The sequence below is a fragment of the Eurytemora carolleeae genome, unplaced genomic scaffold (genome assembly GCF_000591075.1).
Source record: "Eurytemora carolleeae unplaced genomic scaffold, Eaff_2.0 scaffold2672, whole genome shotgun sequence".
NCBI lineage: Eukaryota > Metazoa > Arthropoda > Copepoda > Calanoida > Temoridae > Eurytemora > Eurytemora carolleeae.
In genome coordinates, this window is record NW_019398556.1 from 1 (window position 1) to 8,524 (window position 8,524).

Sequence of the window (8,524 nt, forward strand, 5' to 3'; positions counted from 1 at the left end):
ATCTTATACTTATGCCTGATATCCAAGAAGCCAAGTGTTATGAATTTACAGTTCGAATTTTGCCCCCCCCTAGGAGCTCCTAGGGGGGGGGCAAAAAATTTTTTTCGCGCAAATCTTGCCCCCTCTACATTTATTTCTGTATACGCCCTTGTACATTTCAAATAAACAAAAAAATAGTTCAAATGAGCATGAAACAAACTCATTTGAACTATTTGTTGTTTGAACTACTTACGTGGTACCGTACGTGCAGTATAGTTCAAACGAACAATAGGTCAATGAACAATAGTTCAATGAACAATAGTTTAATGAACAATAGTTCAATGAACAATAATTCAATGAACAATAATTCAATGAACAATTTAGTTCAATGAGCAATAATTCAATGAACAATAGTTCAATGAACAATAGTTAAATGAACATATAGTTATAAAACGGTATTAGCTCAAACAGGATAGCATCGTGTAAAACTTGAAATCAATTTATATTTAGTGATATGGTTCAAAATGGCATCAACAATGACGTCATTTAAAGGGTTTCCGTTTTTTTGGTTTGTTTCTATGTTTAGGCATTTCTATGTTGAGGCGTTTCCATGAGTGCAGGAAGAAATCAGCATCAGTGGAGTACTATCGGAGACCCCGTCCCACCGGAGACCCCAACCGCTGTCATACCGGAGAGTGGAGACCCTAACATTGTCAACGGAGACCCCGAAGTTTTCATTGAAGACTCCAAAAAGTTTATAAAATAAATTTTTTAACATTTTATACAATCAAGAGCATTTTCATTTTAAAATTTTTTAACTATTTTATTGGGGTTTCCGATGAAATCTTTGGGGTCTCCGTTAAAAATGGCGGGGTCTCCGGTCAGGTGGCGGTAGCTAGGGGGACGGGGTCTCCAGTAGCACTCCGTTGATGATGCTTTCTTCCTGGACTCCGTTTCCATATAGTACCGTAAACTAACACAAGTTGTGTTTGGTATGTTAGTGTGGTGCTATGGAAACGCCTCAACACGGAAACGTCTCAACACGGAAATGCCTCAAAAAAAAACAATCTTTATGAGTTTTGAAAATTTTTAATGTAAAGACAGATACTATAAAAAAAATATTAAAAAATCAATTATTTTTACGAATGCAACACATATTTAGCCGCGAGCTCCCGCTTCGATTTTGTTTCTTCCAGCTGCAAGGCCCAGGAGCAGGACCAGGCCCAGCCAGTATATCTAAAACAGTCAACCTTGAAGCAAGAACATCTGAAGGAAAATGATCTTATTTAAGAAACTATTGTCATGGATTTTCCTCATAATGAAACAAGGTAGATATAATGTCTAAATATTAATAAAGCTGATAGCCAGGGGTGTAAATAAGGATTCTGTAGGGGGTAAATTTTTTAATTTTCTAATTTCTTTACCCCACCCCCCTAGAATTTTATTTACCTTTTAATATGCTGATGTAAATCGAATAATTAATGGTTTAATTGGGGTTTGATTTGAATTTTCCTGTCATTTTTGGCAATTTGACAAACTATCAAATAAAGGCTTAATTTCCTCTTTCAGCTTTCACCTTGTTTTATATCCTTCATTATATTCATTAATTTTACATTAACTACAAAGATCTGTAAAAAAAATTGGATCTATTTTACTCTGTTATTACTGTTAATTACATATTAGATACATTCTAACAAGAAACTTAAAATCAAATAATTTTACTCTAAGAGGAAAAGATGTTACTTTTTTAAATCTTTAGAAAAGCTACTCTGCAAAACTTTGAAATAATTTAGTCTCTGTTATTCTAATCTTTAAAAAATGTACAAAATTTATATTCTTGGACAGAAACAATGATGTGTTTTATATTTATTTTACAAAAAATTTTTAAAGCTATAGGGTAGAAATAAAAATCAGCAAATTCAGAGTCTTAGCTAGGCTCAAACAAACACATAATGTGCATCACCTCTTTGTCACAAACTCTGATTTTCTAATACCTGTATCTTTGCAATCCAATATCGAAGACGTTAGATATTTCAAACTATGAATTCTGTTAGATCAAATAGCCTAAGTTTGAAATATCAAGGGTTTCCACCATTAGGTTGCCAAGATATAAGGATTAAAAAATTTGAGTTTGCGGCAAAAACTCAATTCCTTTTGTTGACAAAAATATTATAAATTATTATCATAATATATGATTTATTATAAGCAGTTGTGTGTGAGTTAGGAGCCAGAGTTTAGGAATAGACAGTCAAAACTTCTAGTTTCATGAAAATAGTCGTCTTTACATATGTTTTTTAAACCTTGGGTGCCCCTGAAAAAAATTCCCAGATGTGCGACACATTTTTTATGAAGCAACAAGATAAACCAGCTTAAATACGAAATTTTAGAATTTAAAATAATTTTTCATTTTACTGTTTATCAAATTAACTGAACACTTTGCTATTGGAAAAAATGTTGCTAGTTCCGAAATGTCCTAAAAAATGTTTTATATTACAAGTAGATATGTAGTGTTTTTGGCAAAAACTGAATTAGAAAAACCGTTTCTGGTGCAATTTTCTCCTTAACTCCTTTTCCTTGGCCAAATGATATAACTTATGAAAAAAATAGTTTATCATTAAAGATGCCCTTTGATGTCTATAACAAAAAACAAAACTCCAATATCTTTAAATACATATGATTTATTAACCTTTCGGTGAATTATTTAAGTCTTTATAACTTCAAATGGGCCTAACAGCAATGTCACTCAAAAACTGGCATTATCCGCGTTGCTGAACTTGTTCACTTAATGCCCAAAGTTCAGCCGTCTTAAAAGATATCCAACATTTGTTTTTTACTGTGCAATCTTAACATCAATGGACATCTTTTTATGAAAAACAAGTTGGATCATTTGGCGAAGCAGGAGAAAATTGCACCAGAACAGTTTTTTAATGGATTTTTTGGCCAATAAAAATTACAAATGTTCCTCTAAACTTGTCAATAAAACATTTTTTTGGCCATTTCTGAGCTTTAAAAATGTTTTCAAATAGTATGGTGTTAAAGTTTGAAAAAAAAATTTCTTTAACCACTCCCAGATGGAGCTGACGAAAGGTGTAAAAACAGACGCGATTTTTCACCTTTTTTTCTAAATTTGACCATCAAAAAAAAAATTGAAAAAAATTGTCCAATATCGTTTTACTAAGTTAAAGGATTTCCAATATGGTATCACTCAATCCCTTAAAAATTGACAGAGTTAATCCTATTTAGTCGAGAATGGTTGATAAAGGCCAAAAAATGGCGGGAATAACAGTAAAATGGCTCGCCATTCAGGAAAATTATTTCAAAAAGCTAAAATTTCGGATTTGAGCTTGATTTACCCTAATGCTTAATAAAAATGCGCCGCACATCTTGAATTTTTTTTCAGGGGCACCTAACCCCACCCAGGGGCACCCAACCCCACCAAGAGGCACCCAACCCCACCCAGGGGCACCCAACCCCACCCCTGACTACGCCTCTGACAATATTGATATTGACCTATTTAGATTAATTTTATGAATTGTTTCAATATTTTTCTAAACTAAACTTTTTTTCAGCATTTGAACATTTTGCAATTGCTTTTTTTGGAAACCCAGCCAAGGAGTCTTCAGTTACTAAGATACAGGTTAAAAATTTAATTGTCATGTAATAACATGTAATAGCAGCTGAGCTTGAACTGAAATGTTCACTTTTGACTTATTGATTTGAAATGTGTATCATTCGTTTATTGGGATACATTCAGAGAAAAACGTTATTTTTAATTTGTGTTGATAATTCTAAAGAGAATAGTTGTGATCGATATCAATATAATATAATTTATGTTTGAGTCAATGCATCCTATGAGATATAAAATTGACTTTTAATTCCAAAAATTGGGATATTTTACATTTAAAATGGCAAACTAGGGTTTAAAATAGACATGCAGACAATTATATAGAATATCGATAAACGTTATAATATAATAAAAATGTGGTCAGGTACCTGTGTCTGTAAACTACCATTTTACACGTGTTTGCAACTATTCTTGCGGTTTCTGCTTTCATACTGCTAAAACATCATATATTCTGCAAATTAAGGTAAAAATTAGAATAAAAGAAATTGAACAAAATTAAAAATATCTTTTCTTTATTCTCATATTTATTTTGTTAACTAGTACTATACATATCATATTTATTTTGTTAACTAGTACTATACATATCATATTTATTTTGTTAACTAGTACTATATCCTGTATCCTACATTTCTTAGTAACCATTCCTGTATCCTACATTTCTAGGTAACTATTTCTATATCCTACATTTCTTGGTAACCATTCCTGTATTCTAAATTTCTAGGTAACTATTCCTATATCCTACATTTCTTAGTAACCATTCCTGTATCCTACATTTCTTAGTAACAATTCCTATATCCTACATTTCTTAGTAACCATTCCTGTATCCTACATTTCTTAGTAACCATTCCTGTATCCTACATTTCTTAGTAACCATTCCTATATCCTACATTTCTTAGTAACTATTCGATCCTGTATCCTACATTTCTAGGTAACCATTTCTGTATCCTGCATTTCTAGGTAACTATTCCTGTATCCTACATTTCCAGGTAACTATTTCTATATCCTACATTTCTTGGTAACCATTCCTGTATCCTACATTTCTAGGTAACTATTCCTATATCCTACATTTCTAGGTAACCATTCCTGTATCCTACATTTCTTCGTAACCATTCCTGTATCCTGTATTTCTAGGTAACTATTCCTATATCCTACATTTCTAGGTAACCATTCCTGTATCCTACATTTATTAGTAACCATTCCTGTATCCTACATTTCTTAGTAACCATTCCTATATCCTACATTTCTTAGTAACTATTCGATCCTGTATCCTACATTTCTAGGTAACCATTTCTGTATCCTGCATTTCTAGGTAACACAAATTTTACTCTCTTAAAGGACAAAGGATATAATTGATCAAGTACTTTGGTAACTGATGAGCATTATAGTTATTCCTACAATATCAGATTACATCATACATAAAACAATGCATATTTTCTCTTAAAACTCACTCTAAAAAATGCAATTTTGGTCTTTAGCATCAGGCATCAAAGTTCTTCTTTCATATTTCAAATTTCTTCTTTCATCACTCAAATTTTGTTAAATATTTTCCAAAATTACAATCTAACAAAACTTGTTAATAGCTTACACATTATTCTCTCAGCATGTGTCAAACTTTGTTATATGACATCTTTCTTTTGTCATGTGACAGTTTTCTTTCATTGTAATTAGCCGATATTTTAGTTTGTGTAAGAACAAATTTTGATTTATGATCAATCAAACGTTGAACCATCTGCCGGGCTGGCACGGCTTGCACGGCTGGCTGGAGGGGGAGAATCAGCTGACTTTCTATTCAAATTAGTGACAGTTTAGTCTGTTAGCCGACAGCGCTTATACCTACGTCAATTCGATCTGGAAATTTGGAGATATCAAAAAGATTTAAAGGGAAACCTCCAAGAAACTGGAAGAACAAAATTAAAACTTGTTTAAGCCTTTGTCCACTCTCTCAAACTAATGCTTGAATTTTCAATGCTTTAATTGCTTGAAAGAGAGTATCAATGCAAAACCAAATCTTCCATAATTCAGACTGCAGAATCTACTTCTACAAGAATCAAATGTTGTCTAAATTGGTGATTAATTGATGTCCAGTTCTTTAATTGCTTTGAATTGTATTAAAGTGTATTATAAACAGCAAAACTTATGCCGCATGTTACTTTAAAGATTTGTATTAAGATCTTATATTTCTAGGCCTCATGTATTTGTATTATAAAAAAATGTGATAAACTTTAAACTTGTGATGTTTAAATTTTTGTTTTTATCAATTGCATTTTTGCAGATTTATGCGTTTTAAAAACTAATAAATTGTATAAAAAAATTTAAATTTTACATAACAGCCGGATATTTATGTAACAAACTTTGAATCTAGTTAAAACAAATATTGAGAGAATAGGTGGCGCCACCTGTAAGAACCTCTTTTGACGGGTCAAGATTCAAAGCTGAATAATCATATAACAAATGATTACATAGTTGCGCAGTAAGTTGAAGGGACATCCAACAAATTTTGACGCATGCTAATTTTTAAACCGCGCAGTGTCGACATGAAACAAACTTTGTGAGATGATAATTATATGGAGGCGCGGTCCAGGGGTTGCACAGCGAGCGGACAAACACCGGTTGATAGATCATGTAACAAACTTTGAATTAAGGCGTCTGAAAATACATTCAACAAAATTTGACGAATGATTCTACTAAGGTGTATTTGAGTCCGGTTCTCTAACAAATTTTGTTAGATGAAAATTTGAAATTTCTTAGAGTGCTGTTAATACATATTTCGATAATATCTTGTTATTTGAATCACACACTGATATGCATTTTATTTTTTAGATTAATTTGTAATTTTAAAATTCGTTTCTGTTTATGAAATTACATAGCAATCCACATTCTTCTAGCTCTGTAATAGACGCAAGTTTTAGCGACCTTCGATTTACAAAGTGGCATAATCGATATATAAGTTTTGTATGATTAAAAATCATTCAGATATCCATGATTTTAAAGTTGAAAACTGAATGTTTTCAATTGAAGGTTACCTACAAAATTGCCAATATCTGCTACCTTAACAATGAAGGATTTCGGCAGAACTAAATCCTTTGTAAAGCTAGAAAAAAAAGACAACATCTTTGACATAATTGATCAGATATAGGGTTGGCACTGTTGTGAATCGTGCTTGCACCTCTAAATTGAGGGTCATTTAAAAAAGATTTATGAAGGTGAACTGGTACAGTACTGTAAGGAGGAGTTGGAACTGGAAAGTGTTACAATCGTATCCAATGGAAGCAAGGTACTTTTTAAAGGAAAATAGGTTTGTAGGAATTTCCGCACCTCTCTTTCTGCCCTTTGGGTGTGGATTTTTTCCCCTAACTACCTTATAAAACAAGGAATAAATTCACAATAAATTTTCAATTTTTGCGGATTTCCAAAATTTTCATAATTCGTATTTTAAAATTTTAGTCTGCGATGCCATACATCTTTCTGGTGTCTTATGAACAGCAAATTTGGGATCTATTTGTTCAGATCTTAATAAGTTTACTGGATCCAAAAATCCAATTTTATAGAGAGATAATTCAGGTATCTGAAAATTGGATGTCTGAGTATGGTTATTGGCTGGATATTCTGGCAATATCATGCGATTCATTCAGGTTATTAAAAAATTCTGTTAAACTCATAACTAAGAAGACATTGGAAGAATTTATAAAATGTCGCCTTGATTTTGAATTTGAAGCTGTTGTATTTTTCAATCTGTCAAAGTTTTCGGCTTTCAGCTTTATAGGGATATATATGTGTAATTTACCAAAGCATAGCCAAAATGTATGTGTTGACAGTCAAAGATTTCAATGAGGAATCAAAATTTCTATATTTATTCTTTTCTAAAAGATAAAAATAACCCTGAAATACGTGGAACATTTTATCAAACATCTTCATATAGTTGGGCGCTATTTTAAGAACAAAATCCTTCATAATATATAATTATTACATATAAAGAGTTCATCAGGTCTTTAGGAAAATCGCTAAGTAGCGAAACATTCAATCGCAACCTTGTAGGGTACCGGTTAACTAATTGAGATTTAGCAAAAAATTTCTCGTCGCTGCTATATTTCCTGAATTGGAAAATATACGGACTGATGTAGGAATAAGCTTACAAGGAAGCTTTATTAAACTGAGATCCTTTAATAATCTTAAATCTTATCATTTATTAGATCTATATCTAGTAAATTGAGGCGGGACATTTAATTGAATTATAAACTGGATTTGTTTCTTGTTGTCAGTATATTGGCCAAATCGGAAAAATATAGTGACGAACCGAGTGAACAAGTTCTAAGTTATGAAATTGAATGTTAATGGAATGTTCATGATTGGATGATTGGATGAAAGCAGTTTACCTGAGATTTATGATCCACCGTCAGTACCTTCTTGGTCAATATCTTGAAGGGACGAACACTGGACTATACCAAGAGATTTAATTTATTGAGCTATTCCCTCACTGTTAGTGTATTTGCCAGATAGGAAAAATATATTGAGTGAGTGAGGAGAATAACTCTGCTTTGAGATCAATTGATAAATCCTGAATGTTATTGATCATGGATGACAATTGATTGAGTCTAATTTATTGAGCTATCGCTCATCCTTGATATATTTGCCAGTTCGGAAAAATATGTTAAGTGACTGAGGGGGATAACTCTATTATTTGAGATTAACTTGATAATCCCTACATATCTTAGTGGTTTGATGTGATAGGGCGATAAACTGTTGAATTTGGGCTTAATTTTAACCTACTTAATCTTCTATAAATGCCAGATTGGAAATTTATGGGGAAACATTTTTAAGTGTGGTAAAATTTGTTGAGCTCATTTCCTAATTTGCCATGCGGGGCGCAGGGAGAAGAAGGTCTACATCAGAAGGGGAGGGGGATAGACTGAGCAGTACCTT

At 32.3% G+C, this 8,524-nt stretch overlaps 2 long non-coding RNA genes across 3 annotated transcripts; both read left to right on the plus strand.

Moving 5' to 3' along the window:
• Positions 1–1,180: 1,180 nt before the first annotated feature.
• Positions 1,181–4,062, plus strand: LOC111717495 (uncharacterized). The gene is made up of 3 exons (XR_002768796.1): positions 1,181–1,307; positions 3,549–3,616; positions 3,969–4,062. It is a non-coding gene; the product is annotated as an uncharacterized LOC111717495 (long non-coding RNA).
• A 171-nt stretch (positions 4,063–4,233) lies between these two features.
• LOC111717494 (uncharacterized) lies at positions 4,234–7,277 on the plus strand. Of its 2 annotated transcripts, none has more exons than XR_002768795.1 (3): positions 4,234–4,267; positions 6,808–6,878; positions 7,166–7,277. It is a non-coding gene; the product is annotated as an uncharacterized LOC111717494 (long non-coding RNA). The 2 variants fall into 2 exon arrangements; XR_002768794.1 differs by lacking the exon at positions 4,234–4,267 and adding an exon at positions 4,317–4,561.
• The last annotated feature ends 1,247 nt before the right edge of the window (positions 7,278–8,524 follow it).